We start from the raw sequence: 21,607 nt of genomic DNA on the forward strand, positions 1-21,607 counted from the left end.
TAAGCAACACTCGAGCAGGACACAATGCTTTTCTAAGTAAGTATTCACTGACAAAGTGTATTTTCTAACATAAGTAATTCTCTAAAGGCTACCATATATTGAACTGGAATTCTTAGTATTTGATGTACTTAACCTAAATTTTATATTAACTTAAACATTTGTGTCAAACACAAAAAATATTGCAGGCATGAAAAAAGTACATTTCACAGAGAATGAATTGAATCAATAAGGATAAATTTGAAAAATGTTAGGGAAATGAATAGAAGGTCAAAAGTCAAATATTCTTTTGAATATATGCAAACAGTTTTAGTGCCAAGACTGAAAATTAGTTTTTATGATTACAGAAGCTGTAGATATGCCCTGACATTTGCAAAAAATATGCTATAGTAGTAGGCCAAGAGAGGTAGTCTAGAAACTGATTGATTTGGAGAACATATAAAATAATAAGTTTAAAATGTATTATTATTGTTTTCTTCCCATAGCCAGTTCTGTGAATCAGGAATGAATCTAGGAATGCTATATTCTGAAGGCATGTGGTGATTTTATGGTTCAAGTAAAACAATAACAAAAATATTAAAATAAGTATCACACACTTGTTACAAAAGGAATGAACACTGAAAAGAAGTCAACTATGATTCAGTTTTAAATCTCTTAGATATATTAGTGTATCTTGACATCACAAATGTATTTAATAAATATACTTCTAATTTGATGTCAATTTGAATCAAGTGATTACATAATTATTATTAATTTGTAAAGAGCTTCTTTTTTGCCAGACACTATTCTATTTGGTTTACTCCTTACAACTCACTGAGAAAGTTATTATTTTTTTTTTCATTTTACAAGGGAGGAATGTGAGGTTATAAATGAATTTCCCAAGATCACACTATTCCTGACTTGATACCAGTTATATCTTAGTCCAAGATAAAAATAAAAGCTGTAATTTGTTTTAAAAATTTGTGTAAAGAATATTATGTTATTTATCATCTATTTGTCTCTATCAACTGTATTTCTTATAACGTCCAAATTGCTAGATATCATGACACTGCAAGTCATTCAATCCATTCTCGAAATTAACGAGATTTAATAGTGCTGAGTACTATTTTGACTGTAAATGAAATGTTTAATGACTGATATTCAAGTATAAAGGCATCAATCATCTGGCAGGCACATTTTTAAGAGAAAAATAATGCATTTTAAATTCATGATGAAAGAAGGAATTCCTAATTTGGACTCAAAATAAGATCAAAAGTCCAATGACTGGCACTGGTTCTGCTAATAACCATCTCAATGGCTCCTTGTATAAAGTTACCTGATATTTTAGGTCTCACTCATCTCCATATTTATTCAAACTATTTTAAAAGGACTTATGATGTGCCAAAAACAAAAGCAGAACTCGGAATAAAGTGATATAACAGAGTCATCAAACATACAGACTAATTTTCCAGGCATTGGACTGCATGAAATAACTTAGCAACTGGGTGCAGAAATAGTAGAGAAGTGGTTGGAAGTCTCAGTTCTTAGACACACAAGAGATTCCAGATCCATAAAATGAGAAAGAATAAGCAAAGGGGAGTGAGAAACAGCTGCCAATGTGATAGAATTTAAACCAAGGTAAGATATCGCGAGAGGGCGGTCCCGCTAGGCTTAGCGTCGCTCCCCAGCTGGAGCTCTTGCTGGCATCTCCCCGCGAGCAGCGGCTGAAGTGCCGGGGACTAAGGGCACGTCAGCAGCCGCCACTCCTTCGGCGTTGGCTCTGGTGCCGGGGTCGTTGTTTCGTGACAACCACTCAGGTAGCCGTTTCTGAGACAGCAGATGCGGCCGCTTTAGCCCTGAGCGGGCTCCCTGGCTCCCTGAACGGTCTCTGCCAGTGCCCAATTCTTCTCTTCCGGACTCCAAGCCAGGCAGCGACCTAAGCCAACAGCAGGAGCGCCCGAAAATGGCGGCCTGGACTGCCTCGCACTGGCCAGTCAAGGGGGTCCTGAAAAACAAGACCTTTACAGCTTCCTCTATGGTGGCCTCAGCTGAACAGCCCAGCGGGAGTGTCGAGGAGGAGCTGAGCAAAAAATCCCAGAAGTGGGAAGAAATGAACATTCTGGCGACATACCATCCAGCAGACGAAGACTATGGTTTAATGAAAATAGATGAACCAAGCACTCCTTACTGTTGTAAGATGGGTGATGGTGAAGATGCGTGTAGTGATACAGAAACCACTGAAGCCGTGGCACCAGATACCTTAGCTAAGAAATTAGCTGCTGCTGAAGGCTTGAACCCAAAATATCGGGTTCAGGAACAAGAAAGCAGTGGAGAGAAGGCTAGTGACCTCTCACCTGAAGAACGAGAAAAAAGGCAACAATTTGAAATGAAAAGGAAGCTTCACTACAGTGAAGGACTCAATATCAAACTAGCTAGAGAATTAATTTGAAAAGACCTAAATGATGATGACAAAGATGAAGAAATGTTAAAGACTGCAGTTGGAGAAAGCATGAAGACGGAAGAATCAAATCAAGGCTCTACAACAAGGGACCAACGGCAAAACACATTCAGTAAGTTCATAGAAGAGCTTTGTTCAACAGTGCAACTGTTTGTTAGATATAAGCCCTGTAACTATAATACATTGCTTCTTGTTCTCCACAATTTATGATTTAAGTACCAAAATCATACCAGTTATTATATATTACCAAGAATTAAATGATATCCTTAGAAACTGATTAGACTGAAAATGACTAATTGTTATATATATCTTGTGCCTAGTACTTTACCACAAATACAATGTAATATCATCAGTCCAAAACTGCATTACTTTTGTAAAAACATTGGTTAATTTGTGTAAGATATTATATAGCATTTTTAGAGGATAAAAAATATCTTTGGGGAGGGGAACTAAGTTATTTTCATCACTCTAAATGGGGCGATACCTCTTACAAGTTTGTTGTTTTGCTTTTTTTTTAAAAATCAAAAGACAATTGAACAACAGGATGTATAGGCTGATACATATTCAGGCCGAATAGTATTTTAACACTTGTCTTCAACTTGATTTGTCTGTTTAATTGAAAAGGATTGTAAGAGTTACTCTTGCATTTTCTGTCCTACTACCTTTAAAGTTCCTGTTGAGTTTCTTTGTATTTACAAGGAAAGGACTGAACTTTCTCTCATCAAAACTAGCTTTTTTTCCCACAAATAAATTATTAGTTTAAACTTGCAAAAAAAAAAAAAAAAATTAAGCCAAGGTAGAATGTAGTTGTGGTCTGAGGAAATTAATGTTCTAAAAGTTATAGAATGATAACAGGGTGTGAAAAGATACTGTTAAGTCAACTTAAACGTGAACTGATAATTGACCACTGGATTCAGGTGAGCAGAGATGACAACAGCATGTGATATTTCTTCAGAGTAGAGGACGCAAAGTCTGATTGAAGTTTGTTGGAGAGAGGATGGGAAGAGAAAGAGTTCAAACGGTAAGTACAGTTACACTTTCAATGAGTTTTGTTGAATAGAATAGTCAAGTTAGGCATTAGAGGAAGAGGCAGAGTCTATGGACTTTTATTTTTTTTCTTGCATTGTTTCTAAGCCAGTAGAAACTGTGATGTTTCTGTGCAAATGAAAATGTCCAAATAATAAGGAAAACATTGATCATACAGGAACATGATAGGGAAGTTGCCGGAGTAATTCACTTTGCAAACAAGAGGTAATGGGATCTGTTGCACAAGTGTAGAGCTGAGACTTACATAGGAGCATATAGCTTATTTGTTGTGGGAAGAGGATAGGAGTGTACGAAGGTTGATAGACGATGATGGGTCCATGCAGGCATTTTCTTCATATACTTTCTACTTTGTCAGTGAAATAATAGCCATGAATATGTATCTGGAAAAAAAAATGCTCTAGTTCCATAGAGTGGGGAATAATTGGAACAGTTATGCAGAATAATGGGAGAGTAAATTGAGAGTAAATAAGGATATAGAGTGGTATCACCCTACAGCCTTAAGGAATCCCTTGAATTCAGTGGTCAGGATATGAAAATGAGATCATTCAACATTGTTGTGAGGTTTTCTCCTTTAAGTTCACTTATTCGATGATGACTTAGAACAGGTGAGTTCTAAGTCAGCTTAGAACTTTTCACTGGTGAAAAACCAGTGAAAACAGTAAACATTTTTTCAGGAAAATAAACCAGGGGTGTTGATAATGGTATTGAGGCTTTATGAACAAAGGAAAGAGATTATAATGAGTGGTCATAAGATGTAAGTCAGATAGGTAGGAAAGACATGGTGAACAGTGAAAATACAGTAGTATCAATGGATTGATTGGAAGATGGGATGAACCTAGTAATAAGTGAGGAAGAGGGGTTAGCTGTTACTGGTAATTTTCAAAGTTCAGATGGCTGAACTAACAGGGACCAGAAGTCCATTGAAGGAGAATTCCTAAAGGAACTGCGTGTGTAAATGGATATTGAAAGCATAGTGTATATGGATAGGAAATTTACTGAAAATTTGCAGGGATACTTTGGGAGAGAAAGATAGTAAGCTGAATTACTAAACTTTCAGAGAATGAGGGAGACAAAATTACAGATCTGGAGATCTGTAAGTAGCTGTGGCAAAAAGGGGCAATGTGTGTCATAAACTGTTGTCATGAGCTTCAAAATAGATGAGAGTTTGGAGAAATGATAAGGAACATTGGTTTGTTTGTTGTGAATAACACCACAGATCATTATGGGATAAGTATAAGACTTTTGAGTGGCTATGAAGAATCAGGTAGGCCAAAATCATACGAGCATAAATTGTGTTTCTTGATTGTAAATGCAATGGGCTCCTTGAGTTAGCAAACTGGGTGGTCCTTGATGCTTCCCAAGAGTCTCTGCCTGGCACTTGGTCTGCCACACCTTAGGATCAGACTTTTTGGTAATCACACCCTGATTATAAATACCTGTGGTTTATATGTCTGTTGAATCACATTTCTCCCCTCCTATTCAACAAGACTTGTATATTTAAGAAACCATTATCCTACTACCGTGGGAAATGAGTACCTTGTCCCATACTCCAAATAGAATTTCCTCACTCCAACAGAGTAGCACTTCCATTGTGATGCTATAAAACAGGGGGCACAAACTTAAATATGTACAGGAAATTTAAATAAAGTTGCTAGAGGAAAGAAAAATCAACTACCAAAAATATAATAAAACACTACTTTTACAGAACTATGTAGTAAATAACAATATAAGGATGATTAGTCCTAACAATTGTATTTTAAATTAAAAAAAAGTAATGCAATTACAATCAAAACAGCTGTGCATGACCTTTTTCTTAACTTTTAATTCAGTTTTGATATAACAGAACTTTTTTTTCTTAACTTCAAAATGAGAATATCATTTTTTTTGATGTTGTAATGTGAACCATAGCATGTCAGAAACTTTTATAGAGACCACATGAAGATTGTTTTAAAATTAGATCTGTTACAATTGTAAATTGTAGTTATAAGTTGTTAGTGAATTGAAAATATGTTGAGTAAGGTTTTATTTTTAAAGGTTAGTATCTGTAATTGTCAATTATAGTACTGATGTAAGGATTTTGCTGGGAATGTAGGGATTAAATTATAATGACACCATGAAGAATAATTCTATCTTCAGAAGTTATTAAAAATAAATCTACTCAAAGATCAGAAGATTGGAGGATTTGTGAGGTCAGGAAATGTGTCTGTATTGTTCACTGTTATATTCTTGGAACATGGAAAAAGGCCTGGAACATAGCATCCATTCAAGGAATATTTTTGAGTGAGTTAATAAATATATTTCATTCCTGTGAAAGAATTTTTTTCTATTAATGCTGCCTAAAAGGACATTGCTAGATAAATTTTAATAATTTTATGTCTCACTTAATGAACACGTCATGTTAACAATAACATAAAAGGTAAATTATTTTCGTATTTGAAATTAACTTTTGTAAAATCAACGTTCCCTTTTTTGCTTCTTTGTTTCCAGAAAAGTACAGCGCTATGCATTTACCCTTGAAAAAAAGATACGCTTTAAAATAGTGAATTGAATCTCATTATTTAAGGATGTGAATGCATTATTCTGTAGAATTTACACTTGAAAATGTCAATTAGTAATGGGGGCAGTACTTATTTTGAAGTGCAGAAATCTGATCATAGGATCATAGGCTATATAGTGTTCATCTTTACAATGCTACAATACACAAGCCCAAAGAGATAACAGTGTATCTTAGAAATCCCGCAGAGAAACACACCCTTGTCACCCAGGCTTCAATCACAAGCCTATGATAAGGTTTGAATATAGAAAAATATTACTCCCTTTATCTCATTCCTGTCCCCAGCTACTCTGGCTAAGAAGAATCAGTGGAAGAACATTAGGCTTAGTAATCATTTTAATGTATGCCTGAGCCTATTTGTAGCTATCTCTCATAGACAATATTGTTTCTTTAACCTTTCATTGTTTCTGATTGTTCTATTTGTGAATGGTTTTATTGTTTATAATGAGGTTCTGTGTTGTAGTTTTGTGCTCTTTGAGGTTTTTTCTTTGCTTTTTTTTGGTCCTATCTAGCTGTAGTTGCTTCTGTTTCTTCATGGTATGTTTATGTGTGGTTGTGTATGTGTGCATGCACCTATGTGTGTGTGTGTGTGTGTGTTCACAGAGTACTCTGTAGACAAATTTGGAACTCTAGATCTCATGAGGCTTCTGTTGGAACAGTGAGACTATCCAGAGTTGACCTCAATCTAACTCAGTGTGGGAAATTTACATGACATAAATTAAAACTCATTATGTAAATAAGAAGAGATCCAAGTTAACATAGTTTCTAATAGTCCCACAAGGTGTTACAGTTCATCTGACAAGATTATCAGGCTATTTAATTTATATGAGTCATTATGTTCTGTATTACATTCTTCAAAGTAAGACTGTTTACTTTAGCTCCTAGGAAGCAGTCACATTACCATCAGTGATAATTACCATCATTAAAACAATACCTTAATAGAACACTAATTTGGGGGCTCTTGCAGTTCTTTTATAGGAAGCATTACATAATGAGTGGATGTTACACTTACTTTCACACAAGTTCCTAATAATGAGACACAAGAGAGCCTCCCATTGGGAAATGTCTCACCTCACCAAACACTACAGAATTTCACGTGAAGTGATTTTAATTCAGATATAAAAGTATATTCATAAAAATTCCAACTTGTTTAACTACTCGTACTTTTATAAAGAATGAACAAATACATAATTATATTTTGAGTTTGGAGAAAGGGGTATCATCATCAACTACTTGATTTATAATTATAGTTATACCCTTTGGTGTGAAAAATGTGTGTAAAATATATCTATTGGCTGATTGGTTTTAAAATAATGATGGAGCTGTGTGGAAACAATGGAGATATAAATGTAAGTTTTAAAGTTTTGATAATCTTGAATGTGTCTCATATTTACAAAAATCAATCCCTTAGATCAGTGGTTCTCTCCATAGGCTGCCTTCTGGTATTACCCTGAAGTCTTAAAAACCCGAGTGTGCTAGATGCAATCCAGTCCAATTAAATCAGTATCTCTAGAGATGGGACCCAGGGACCTGTGTTATATAAAGCCTCAGGTGATTGTTTTGTGCAGACAGTGATGAGAACCATTGAGGATAATCTGAATACATGGTTAGGCTTCAAGCTAACCTGGAAAACTTCTCAACAAAAGAATGATGTGAGTCAAATCAAAACACAAATTTTTTTATGAAGATAATAACAATGTTTTTCCTCAAGAAAATGTTCTATGGCGAGTTATTATCCCAACTAGCTACTGATTTTGAAGAGCTATAATGAATATTTCTCACTGTTTTGTGTGCTTTTCCATAAGAAGAAGTTTATTAACACCAAAGGTTATTGTATTTATCACCGAAGTCAGATAAGCAGTTTATTAGAATAAAATTATATTCTATGTCCTTTATTTTCTCTAATGTGTGGGACACATATATACACTACATATATATGTGTGTATGTGTATATATGCATATATATCTTAAAAACTATTCTGGTATACTAATTTTTTGAGAAAATATAAGTACTGAAAAAATGTAGTGATATTTGTTCTATATACACAAATGAGCTCTGAAACATGAGCTCATTTCTTTGCTAAATTATGTCAATTAAAGGACTTTAAGATAAGCTCAATTATTCATCAATATTCAGTTTTTTCAAGAAATTCTTTGAAAGAATAATATTTAAGAATAATATAAGTTCATTTAAAAATGCCCCCACCCAGATATAAATCTTACAACCATCCCATTAAATGCATTGGATTTTAAGCTTTTAAAACATATAGGCCCCTCAGCAGATATACTGCTTTTTGTTAAAATTACCCAACCTCTTTTGGACAGTAAACATATCATGCATGTTTTATGCAAATGGTAGAAACAATTTTCCATATGTGAATACTTTTAGCAATTAAAATAACTACTTTCATGAGTACACTAGTGTCTTTTGAACATTTTAAAAATGACCTTATGCTAATTTTTCCTGTGATAATTTTTTAAACAGGGCATTTTTCTGACCTAGAGAACTACCTCTATACATTTTGTTTGTCCAAAAGATCAAGGAAACCAATATCATTATAGTTTTCCTGTATAAACTGCAAGGTGCAAGGGTTTCATTATTGTTCTATATCTGAAATTTAACATGTAATTTATGTTATTACATACCCATTTGCATATCAAATTAGATAATATGCTGTGCTCAGTGACATAAATAATTATATTCATTTACGTCACAGAGATTAATTATATTCAACCTCTGTAGGCTGAATGTCTTTTCAACTCTCTAATCAAATGATGATTTAGAGTTATAGGATTAAATAAAATTATAAAATACTTATATATCTCATCTATTGATTACAACAGAAGCGTGTTTGTTTTGTCAACAATAAAATGTATGTCGTTCTAAATAAGAATTTTGATACCTTGTAGCTCTTTGAAATAATTATCATTATGAAATGAATATAAATGATCACTTGGGCTATAATCAATAAAATATGTCAATATTGTTTTAAAAAGTAAAGTCCTTTTAATGTTTAGTTATCCTGCTTTTGAACACTATATAAAATAAATGGTTTTGAAAATTTTTATAAATCTGCTTTTACAGCACAAATTTTAAAAACCTGAATACTGTATATAGGTAATAGTCCTATTCACTGTTTTATTAGAATTCAAGCATCCTACTTAACTACTTAGATTTATAGTATGTTACCTGTAATATAATTTTATAATTAATGGTAATATAATCAATCTTCCATAGCATATTATTAGGCACTCCTAAATACACTTAAGATATTACCAAATAAACAAGAATTTATGCTTTCTTACAACCTAGTTCTAAAGGATGGATGTTTGTTAGTTGCTGCAGCAGTAAATAAATCTTGGCCATGACTCTCCTGAAACAGTCCAGCATGCTGTGTGACAAGCTTGCCACAGGTAAAGATGTGGTAGGTACAAAATTAAATGTTAGCTTAAAGGTTAGAAAGTTAAGTTCAAACAAGTTGAGAAAGGCAGCATATGCAACTTCTTGCTGCCTGCATGGCTGCATAAGAGTGGCCTTCGGCCTGTAATATTTCTTATTGGGAGATAAAAAACCCTCACAGCCTGGGCTGGGCTTGTCATATTTTCAGTGAGAAAATACTTTTCCCTGTTTAGGCTTGATGTATGCTCCGTAAATATTCTGCTTAGGCACAAGCTTCAGTGATCCTCTGGCACTCCCCCAGCTTTCTATATTTCGGACCCCATGGGGAAGAGGTCATGGTCCCTTTACTGCAGTACAAAGTGAGGGACCTGCAGCCACACTAACCACATCGGCAATGGAGTGGATCCTCTGGCCATGGGGAAACAAAGTCTTGCACTCCTTTTCTTCTTTTTCTGTAAATAAATAGCTGTACCATACCACTGGAGCCTAGTGTACATGTCTTCGGTTCTCAGTGACCCCAAATCATGTAGGTCTCTTCCCTGGGTGGCATTCATCTGCTTGTTAACCTTGGCCACACTCATTTTATATTCTGTCCTGCAGCACAGCTTGACCGCCCTGTGAACAGTGAAACACAGCTATTTCTAAAAGTATTTTGGTAAACTCTCTTGGAAGGAACAAAACAAGTGTTTGTTGGGCTTCTATATTACCATGTGAAACTGAGAGTGTTAAGGCACAACTGCTGCAGATAGTTGCTAAGTCATGTCAGGGAAACTTGTGCACCTCTTAAAAATGTGAACAACTCAAAGTTGTGCTGTATTCAAAGTTTAAAATCAAACATACAGCTTCAAATATTTTGACACATGCTTTTAAACAAGAGTTTGTCCAAATAGGCTATACATCAGAAAAATCTAGAGCCTCAGAACATACCATGCAAATAGGATTGTAAAAAATGTAGCCTAAGTAAAAGCAGATAAAATTGTCTGATTGAAAAAATTACTGCGTAACATTGGGCATTGTAATGGAGCCCAATTATTGGATTAACTCTGCAAATCTGTACTAAGAAACTATTATATACAGAAACTGAAGTCATCATTTGGGGTACACTAGAGAAAATAGAAAACAAAACTAGGAAAAAGATAAAAGAAAAACAAAATATCTGAAGGTCTCCATCTTTGTGTATTTCATATTCTGTATAAGAGAGACAGATTATAACCAAAAAAGTACAGTCAGTTAGAAAATGTTATAGAGGCTAAAATATGATGAATGTTAGTGAAAGAATAAACAAATAGATCAACAAAATAGAAAAGAAAGAGGAAGACTAGAATAGAAAGCCCAGGAATAAACCCAAATAAATACAATTGATCATAAATGAACTTATCTTAGACAAAGGAGTAAAGGTCATACAACGCCAGGAAAGACAGTATTTCCAACAAATGGGGCTGGAGCTTCTGGGTATCCACATGCAAAATAATGAAATCTAGACACAGACCTTACATCCTTCACAAAATTTAATCCTAAATGAATCTTAGATCTAAATGTAAAACACAAAAGTATAAAACTACCAGAAGATAACATAAGAGGAAGCCTAGATGATCCTGGGTATGGTGATGACCTTTTAGATACAACGCCAAGCGCATGATCCAAGAAAGAGAAAAATTGGTAAGATGAATTTAAAAACTGTTCTGCAAAAGACAGTGCTAAGATAATTAGAAGACAAACCACAGGGTAGGGGAAAATATTTGCAAAATACACATGAGATAAAGGACTGTTACGAAAAATACGATGAACTCTTCAAATTCAACAATAACAAATCAAATAACCTGACTGAAAATGCAAATTAAATAAGAACGAGATACCACTACACATCTTTTGAATGATCAAAGTCTGAAATACTGGCAACACTAAATTCTGGCAAGTATGTTGAGTAATAGGCACTCTCATTCATTGCTGGTGGGAATTAAACATGGTACAGTCACTTTGGAAGACCATTGGAGCTTTCTTACAAAATAAACATAAAATCCAGCAATTGCCCACTGCCCACCTGTGTACTTAACAAAGGAATTGAAAACTTACGTCCACACAAAAACCTGCACAACAGATTTTTATAGCAGCCTTGTTTATCATTTCCAAAACTTGGAAGCAACCAAAATGTCCTTTAATAAGTGAATGGGTACATAAACTGTGACACATCCAGACAATGAAAAATTAATCATAGCTAAGAATAAATGAATTATCAAGCCATAAACAGACATAGAGAAACCTTAAATGAATATGACTAGGTGAAATAAAACAATCTGAAAAGATACATACTGTATGATTCTGTCAGTTTGATATTTGGACATTTGTCCAAACCCATACAGTGTAAATTCTAATGTTAACTATGAACTTTAAGTTATTATGAGGTGCCAATGTAGGTTCATCAGTTGTAACAAAGGTATAATTGTGGTAGGGGATGTAGATAATAGGGGAGCAAATGCATGGGTGTGGGCAGTGTGTATATAGCATACTAGTCACATCTTATCTACAGGATAGAAGTCCTAAGACTTCCAGTGGGTGCCTGAAACCACTACAGATAGTGCCAAACTTTGTATTTTTAGTTGACTCTTGAACAGTATAGGGGTTTGGGATGCCAGTCCCCCAGGCAATAAAATACCTGCATATAACTTTTGTCTCTTCAAAAACTTAAGTACTAATAGCGACTGTTGACCAGAGCCTTATCAATAACATAAAAGAGTCAATTGACACATATTTGTCTGTTGTATGTATTATATACTGTATTCTTACAATAAAGTAAGCTAGGAAAAAGAAAATATTATTAAAATCTTAAGAAAAAATATGTTTTACTATTTATTAAGTGGAAGTTGATCATCATAAAGGTCTTTATCATCATTATCTTCACATTGAGTAGGCTGAGGAGGAGGAGGTAGAGGAGGGGTTGGTCTTGCTGCCTCAAGGGTGACAGTGGTGGAAGAAAATCTGTATATAAGTGGACCCACTTAGTTCGAATCTGTATTGCCCAAGGGTCTACTGAGTATTATGTGTTTTTCCTATACATATATACCTATCTACAATAAAGACACTTTAATTTATTAATTAGGTATATTAAGAAATTAATAACACTACTACTGTATTAATCAGTTTTCATGCTGCTGATAAAGACATACCTGGGGCCAGGTATGGTGGCTCACGCCTGTAATCCCAGCACTTTGGGAGGCCGAGGTGAGTGGATCTCCTGAGGTCGGGAGTTTGAGACCAGCCTGACCAAAATGGAGAAACCCTGTCTCTAGTGAAAATACAAAATTAGCCGGGGGTGGTGGAATGTGCCAGTAATCCCAGCTGCTTGGGAGGCTAAGGCGGCAGAATCACTTGAACCCGGGAGGCGGAGGTTGCAGTGAGCCAAGATTGTGCCATTGCACTCCAGCCTGGGCAACAAGAGCAAAAAAAAAAAAAAAAAAAAAAGACATACCTGGGACTGATAAAATTTACAAAAGAAAGAGGTGCATAGGACTTACAGTTTCATTCCACATGGCTGGGGAGGCCTCACAACCATGGTGGAAGGCAAGGAGGAGCAAGTCACATCTTCGGTGGATGGCAGCAGGCAAAGAGAGGTTGTGCAGCTCAACTCTCGTTTTTAAAACCATCAGATCTCATGAGACCTTTTCACTATCATGAGAACAGCACGAGAAAGACTCACCCCCATGAATCAATTACCTCCTGCTGGGTCCCTTCCACAATACATGGGATTTCAAGATGATATTTGGGTGGGTACACAGCCAAACCATATCAATTACCAATAAAATATGACAAATAAAAATATTCCAGCACCACAGTCCTTGTACTTTGGGGCTATTATTAAGTAAAATAAAATAAGGGTTACATAAACACAAGCACTACAATTCCATGGCAATCAATCTGATAACCAAGGGGTCTACTAAGTGACTAATGGGTGGGATGATTTATGGCCCTGGTCCCTGGGCAGGGCAGAGTGGGGCAGCATGTGGTTTCCTCGTGCTACTCAAGATGATGTGCAATGTTAAACTTATGAATTGTTTATTTCTGGAATTTTACATTTAATATTTTTGGACCATGATAGTAACTGAAACTGAAAAGTCAAACCACAGATAATGAGAGACTACTGTAATTCTCTGTACTTTCTGCTCTATTGTGGCATGAGCTTAACTGCTCTAAATAAAAATAAAATCTTTAAAAGTAAAAAAAAAGGTGGCTTATTTCATCTACGTATAAAAATATATATGCATATATGGTAAATGTTACATTTTTTAAAGTAGAATATGGATTATGAGCGGTTCCCATGGTAATGCCTCATGGTGCAGTATTGTGGCCGTAATGATACATAGAGAAGATGAGATTGGAGCAAATCTTTGAGAGAGGTAAAGGAGATGCCAAGCAAATATTTTAGAGATGTGCCCTGCAGGCATGGGGAGTGTTGAAGGAAGAACACTGTGGTCATTGTGCCTGGATATTATCTGTTCTTACATGGAAATCATTTTATTATTCTGCGTGTTGTGGGTTTCCATGAAAATGCCATTTCTCTTCTTTAATCATAAGCTTCATATGAAAATATATTTTCTGTAACTCATTTTTTATGCCTGCATATCCTGGTGGTTAGAAGCTGCATTGAACCAAATTGATTCTGGATATGAAGTCAGACAAAAATGATAAATATAGTTTTCATAAGCATCCAGTTTGAATTACTCAAAAGGTATAAAAGGAAAGAAAAAATTAATGAGAATGCAATATTTATATGATATTTGTAATGAGGTCAACTTTAATGTTATTTTTCTGTGTTTTGGGTCAGCTTTGCATGGGGGGAGGATGATCTAGTCAATATGCTCAGTTGAAAGAAATGTATAACCACTAGAAATTTACAAAGATAATTTATATGAAACAACATTACTTACTTAGCAGACAAGACTGAAAAGCAGTTAATAAGCTGAAATATATAACAAGAAAATTCTGAGAAGACATATTAAAGTAATAAGCATATAAAAAATAAAGCAATAAAAAGACATGGTAGGCAGAGTAAGGTAGTATGATCTGCATCTAATTGAAGTTCTGGAAATAAACATATAAATAAATGTGTAAATATGTAATAATTTCAGAGGTAATGGTAAAGTTTATGGCAAGTGTTGACACACAGATTTAAGAAGCCCCAAATACAAATCATAATGCATAAAATATAAATTTCACTTCAATGCATCTTAGTAAAGCTAGAGTTAATAAAAAGACTTTAACAATAGCCAGAGAAGAGATAAATAATAACTGGAAGTCAGAGAATAAATGAATGTCTGCAGAGTACTAAGAGAGAATAATTAGCTTAGAATTCTAACGCACAGTCAATATATCTTTCAAGAATGATAGTGGAATAAAAATACTTTCTACCAACAAATGTTCTCTATGAAAAATATTTTCTAATGAAAGATCTAATAGATGTTTTTATGATGAAGAAAAATTACTTCAAACATAAAATTTGAGATTCAAAAAGTAATGATAAAGAAAATAATTGATAAACTTGTAGGTTGATAGAAACAAAGACATAACTTTTAAAAATCATTACTTCATTTAGCATGAGGAAAGAGATATTAATTTTAACAATTACTTGGTTGACATACATTCTGGCTTCCCAGGATATTTTAAATGTATAATTATGTAAATAAACTGTCTGTCTCACTATAAATACAAATATAACTCATACTTTCAACAATGCCCTGAATTAGATGACAAATCATATGCTAATAGTGGCCCTAACATTGATAGGTGAGTTTTATAGTAAAAATCTGTCTGAAAATATTAGGGAAATAGAAATGACATATTTAAGTTACAAATTATTAGAGAAAATAAAGAAAAAATTTAAATCAATTAAAACGTAAGAAAATAGAAAAAGCACATTAAGGGGTGGTATAAACAGAAATTATATAAGATATTTGAGAAATAACAGTAGTTCAGTAAATATAATAATTATTAATTAATAAAAAAGACCTAGAAAAAGACAAAGGTTATAAAACTGCATTAAACTACTAAATTTATCTATATATTTTTTAAATAAACATACATAAAAACAAAACAAATTTTCAGAATAAAAGAGTGATAAAAGATGATCTAGCCAAATATGTAGTAATGGGAAATAGCTGAGATAGCCACATTTATATCTGACAATATAGACTTTACATAAAATTTTTACTAGAAAATAAGAATTCAAATTACTCTTAAATATCTAAATATTTTTAAATGTATAAATGTAAATATTCCTAATAGCACATCTTCAGAATATATAAATTAAAAATTTATGTTCTGGTTAGGGGATGGGTAGCAGCAGAAACCCAGCAGTATTCATTGTGTATTTGGTGGTTCTGCCATCAGAAGAGTATATGAATTTCAGTTCTCATCATCAAGTTGATTTTGGGGGTCGTACATCTGGCCAGTTGTTCTGTGAGAAGGTGATTTTCTTCAGAGTGATTTCATCTGACAATAGACTAAAAACAGAGAAGTTCTCCTTTATAGAAATCTTTAGGGGACACTCCTGAGACTGCTCGTTGAATTTCAAGTTGGGCAGATTCTAGAACCTCTTGTTGCAGAGAATCCCATTCAGAGTGGGCTGATTTGTGAGTTATAGTATAAAATTAGGCTAAATAAAATTTTAAAATAGGAATATATTGCATCCAGAACCCTGAGTAGCTGGGATTACAGGCATGTGCCACCATGCCCAGCTAATTTTATATTTTCAGTAGAGATGGGGTTTCACTGTGTTGGTCAGGCAGGTCTTGAACTCCCAATCTCAGGTGATCCACCCGCCTTGGCCTCCCAAAGTGCTGGGATTACAGGCGTGAGACACTGTGCCAGGCAAATAGATGCCATTATTAAAGCTGTAAACTAAGACTACAATATTGCTCCAGAAATAAATGAATTGACTAATGGAATATTAAAACAATTCAAAAATATATATTGTTTCAGTTGGCCCTAGTTGCATGTGACGGGCTGAACTGTGGCAAAATTCAAATGTTGAATCCCTATCTCCCAGTGGATTTTATTTGGAGATAGAGCCTATAAGAAAGTGATAATTGTTAAATGAAGTCATTATTGTGAGAATAGGGCTGGCGATGTTATAAGAAACGACATCTCTATCTCTGTGCACACCCAGAAGAAAGGCCGTGTGAAGCTACTGCCAGAAGGGCCATCTGCAAACCAGGAAGAGAGACCTCACTGGAGACAAACCCTGACATTACCTTGATCTAGATGTATAGACCCCAGAACTGTAAGAAAACAAATTTCTGACATTTAAGCCAGGCTGTGGTATTTTATTATGGCAGCCCAAGTAGGCTAATACATTCCATAACACAATAGTGGCTTAAACAACAATTAATTACTTCTCATGATTCTGTGCATTGACAAACTTGGTGGTTCTTCTCTTTGTTTACCTGGAGTCAATTATACAGCAGCAGTAGTCTGATATCTAGGCTGGAGCTAGAGATTGTCTTAGAGACCCTCAGCCTAGTAGTGCCTCACCATACACCTGCCTCCAGTGCTTCATCATGCTAGTACTGGACAGTGATCATGAGATCTGGCACCTCATCAAATGCTGACAGCACATTTTCTCTCATTTCAGATGTCTACATTTTTCTTGGGTGGAGGTGCGCCTATGGCACAGTCACTCATATTTCATTCATGTGAGTGGTGGAGGTATTTTTCAAAAAGCAGAAAACCAGGAATCACACAAGCACAGGGCCCTCTCAGGCACTCACTAGCACCTAAACATTGTCTTCACTACTTCTAGACTCTTGCCCTGTGCTAGGCTGGTTTTCCTACTTTATTTCCCATCAGTTGTTTATAGTGCAAATCTTAAGATTGCCTTAAAGCTTACTATTTTACAACTCTAATGGCACTTTCAATGTTAAAAAAAAAATGCTGGCTTGAAAAATGTAAAATATTTACTCTCAACACTGCTGTCCTGATGTAAGTTTTTGGATCATATTTTGGGCCACTATAGCAATCATTCTTTCTTTATGTAATCTTGCCATCAAATTTTCAGTGCTTTTAACTAAAAAAGAGGGTTGTTAAATCTGTCGGATTAGGTCATGCCGTACAGTTGTAGAAAACATTCTAAAAATCATAGAAACTTATTAAAACAGACCTTTATTTCATTTTCCCATTTTATTTTAATTATGGGTCAGTGGTTGCTCTGCGCAATGTCATCTAATTTGCAGGACTCAAATCGCAAAGCAGCTTCTATCTAGACTATTTCCATACATCACAGCAGAAGAGAAAAGACATCTGCACTTGATTCATGCGTTTCTACCTTTCACTGCCAAAAAGAGTCATATTCATATTTCTGAGTAGAACAGGGAGAAATTGTAGTCTTGTATGGAAGGCAACTGCCAGGAAGAAAAACACATGTAGCATGGTCACCTATGCAGAAGGCCAGGTGTTATGTTGCCACAATTTTACTACTAATATCTATGACTCATCAAATATATAAAATACGGAGTGTTATAAAACATTTTACACTTATTATCTCAATGAATTTTCACCCTAATTTTGAGTAAATTTGCCTAGACCACACAAATTTTAGTGACACTTCTTATATAAACCCAATCCTGTGATTCTTGGTTTTCTGCTTTTTGAAAAATGTCTCTGCCACTTATGTTAATGAAATATGAATGACCATATGCTGCTTCATAATTGTAACACATTGCATTTATGTAGTATCCATATTATACAGGTGGTTCTTCTAGTTTTTCACTTATAAAATCTATTGATTCATATATGTATTTAGCAAATATGCACAGAATGTTTAATATGTACCCCCAAAATTACTCTGGGGCACAGTATTGAACAAAGCAAGTATGCGACCTACTATCATAGAGCATATTGTCTAGTGAACCACAGAGCATATCACTAGAGTGACAAATAATTTCCAAATCATGTATAGAGATTTGCAAATGCCTATGGTAGTTGAATCTAGTTTACTCTGTGCATTTAGGGAGACCACTCTGAGAACTCACTTTTATACTGAGATCCGAAGGTGAGTGGACAAATTGTTTCCAATAAAAGCACTTTATAGCTAAAGCATATCGTATTTTGACCATAGTTATATAATCAGGCACGTTTCATCTTTAACTCTGCCGTCATTCAGTGTAGTGTTGTGCATTAAATGTTCAAAGTTTTCTATTTACCAACAATAAAAGTTCAATTGTAGTTGTTTAGCACATTCTCAAGATTTTTTTTGGCTAAGCAGTTTATCAAAAAAGCATCAACATAAGCATCTCTAAAAGATAGTGAGAGCTGCAAAAAGAGCATTAACATACTTTGGGGCTGTAAAGGTGATCTCTGTCTCATCTCACACAACTTCTATCCTTCCGGTATAATTCTGGATGAACACAGGCTGCTCAGAAGAGCCTGCAGACAATGACCTAGTGTACTTTGAGGCCTGAGGTAAAATTGCTATTCATCAAGTCAGTTCCTTTTGAACTTAACTCTCACAGTTGTCCTTGATTCATCACAGTTGTCATTCTCAGTACAGCACAAACATCGTCCTTCTTTGTCAATATAGATTTATTTATGAGCCTCATTTTTATGTAAATATCTAAAATAAATGTAAAATATGATGTTTTTTCTCATGCAAATGTGATCAACACATTTCAGTGCTAAAATAAATTTTATAATATTGTCGAAGGGTTATTTCTCTATGTAGGCAGCTTTGTATGTAACTTTTTTCCCTCTTTTGTTTGTTATTCTTTTGAAATGTTTGTTATTCTTTTGAAAATCAACAATGTCTGTTTTATTACAAATTTATATAATTATTTTTGACAGTTGACTCTACCAATATAGTAGCAGGAATGTAGGAGGAATTTTTTCACATCAAATTTAAGATTACAGTAATCACCAATGACAAATTTTAATGTTAACAATGTTTACCTCACAAGTAACAAATGACAGTATGTTTGCAGACAAAATCCTTGAGAAACAAGTTAAAAATACAAAGTGAGAAAAAACTGAAAAGGGCACAAATCATCTACATATATATGTAATTATCTTGGAAAAATACTCTATTACCTATTTCATAATGATTAATATTAAACCAAATCAATTTATAAAAATCATTATAGCAAAAGGAGTGTCTAATTTTTAATTGTCCAAATAGTGCCTCAACAATTAATCAGTAATCCAATATACAAGTTCAAGAATAAAGGTGTGCGTATGTGTTAAACTAAACAAAATTACACATAATAAATTATTATCCTCTGACAGAATGATTGCTGGCTACAAGAGAGTACTTAACAAAACCAGGCATGAGAAACGAAATAATAATATAATGTCTAAAATGGAAATAGGAGAAAATGCTCTGATCTCAATTTATTGAGTGTTCTCTCATGAGAAGAAAAGGTAGTCTAAATATTCTGTTATTTCTATCATGTGAAATGAGAGAATTGCTTTTCTGTCTAACCCAGACTTTACTTTTTGCAACTTAATATAAATTCTGCCTGGCATCTTTGCTTTTGATTCTTTTCTCAAATAAGTTGTGGCTAGTATTACGTTACTTTAAGTGCATTTCTCCTGGTGGAATAAAGAGTGATTAAACATTTGCATTTCTATTACAATGTTAAGGTACTCTTCTTTTTTTTTTTTTGAAATATTTTATCCACATCTGACCCTTTATATTCCATTAAACACTAGTTTCCCTTTGTTTTGCATTATCAGTCACTGTTTCAGAAATTTATATTGGATACCTGAAAAGGACATTCTTGTTACCTGTAGCCATATATAACCAATTCGTTATTAAATAAAGTGATTTTTTTTAAGCAGCAATGTATCAGTAAATATACTGTGAGGAATAAACTAAGGATCTGCGGGATGAATTAGATCAGAGAATAACTTGATTCTGATTACAGGTTGTCTCTCTACTCCTCATTTAATGTTCCATTAAGATTATTTTTTAATCAAGCCAGGTAGAATCAAAATAGCCAAGAATATAGTTATGAATTGTCATAGGAATCTGGCATTAATCACATACTTAAAATGCAAAGGTTACTCTATCTTCCTGGAAATCATAATTCACTTTTCTCTGCCTTTTCTGATGCAATTTAAAATTTTCCCATGTAGATGCTCCATCAAAAGCATGGAAACTTAATTTTTTGTATTTAGAAAAATGTCTTAAATATCTTATGGGCAGCTGATTAGAACTTTATTGATGATATTTAACTCAAGTTTATAAAATATTTTGCTATTAATAAGGCTAAGGTAATAATAAGGTAACTATGCTAAGTAAAGCCTTTGTGTATTATTTATATTTATTATTTGTCATTAAATATACAAAAGATGGGAATAGGCATTATTTTTTGTCTTTTTAAATAAGTTTTACTTTTAACTTTGTGTGTACATTAATGGGGTGCATGAGATATTTTGATTGAGGCATACAATGCATAATAATCACATCAGGGTAAATGGGGTATTCATCACCTCAGGCACTTATCCTTTCTTTGTGTTACAAACAACCCAATTATAATGTTTCAGTTATTTGAAAATGCATAATAAATTACTGTTGACAGTAGTCACCATGCTGTGCTGTCAAATACTAGATCTTATTTGATTCTATCTTTTAATCAAATGGTTTAACTAAATCATTTTCATTTAATTTAAATGATTTAATTTAAATTTAATTTGGTTACATTTTCTTTTTTTCCTTTAACTTTTATTTTAAGTTCGGGAGTACCTGTGCAGGATATGTGGTTTGTTACATAGGTAAATGTGCGCCATGGTGATTTGCTGCACGGATCATCCCATCACCTAAGTATTAAGCCCAGCATTCATTAGCTGTTCTTTCTGATGAGCTCCCTCTCCCCACAACTCCCCTGAGAGGCACCAATATGTGTTGTTTCCCCCACAGTGTGTCCATGTGTTCTCATTGTTCAGCTCCCACTTTTAAGTAAGAACATTAGTGTTTGGTTTTCTGTTCCTGCAAAAATTTGCTGAGGATAACAGCTTCCAGCTCTGTCCATGCCCTTCTGAAGGACATGATCTTGTTCCCTTTTATGGCTGCATTGTATTCTATGGTGTATATGTATCACATTATCTTTATTCAGTCTATCATTGATGGGCATTTGGTTTGTTTCCATGTCTTTGCTATTGTGAAGAGTGCTGCAATAAATATATGTGT

The 21,607-nt window shown here is 34.2% G+C and overlaps 1 pseudogene; it reads left to right on the forward strand.

The window, feature by feature from the left end:
• The first annotated feature begins 1,739 nt into the window (after nt 1-1,739).
• On the forward strand, nt 1,740-3,665 carry LOC129463637 (protein phosphatase inhibitor 2-like; annotated as a pseudogene).
• Nucleotides 3,666-21,607: the final 17,942 nt, after the last annotated feature.

The sequence above is a fragment of the Symphalangus syndactylus genome, chromosome 15 (genome assembly GCF_028878055.3).
Source record: "Symphalangus syndactylus isolate Jambi chromosome 15, NHGRI_mSymSyn1-v2.1_pri, whole genome shotgun sequence".
NCBI classification, from domain to species: Eukaryota; Metazoa; Chordata; class Mammalia; order Primates; family Hylobatidae; genus Symphalangus; species Symphalangus syndactylus.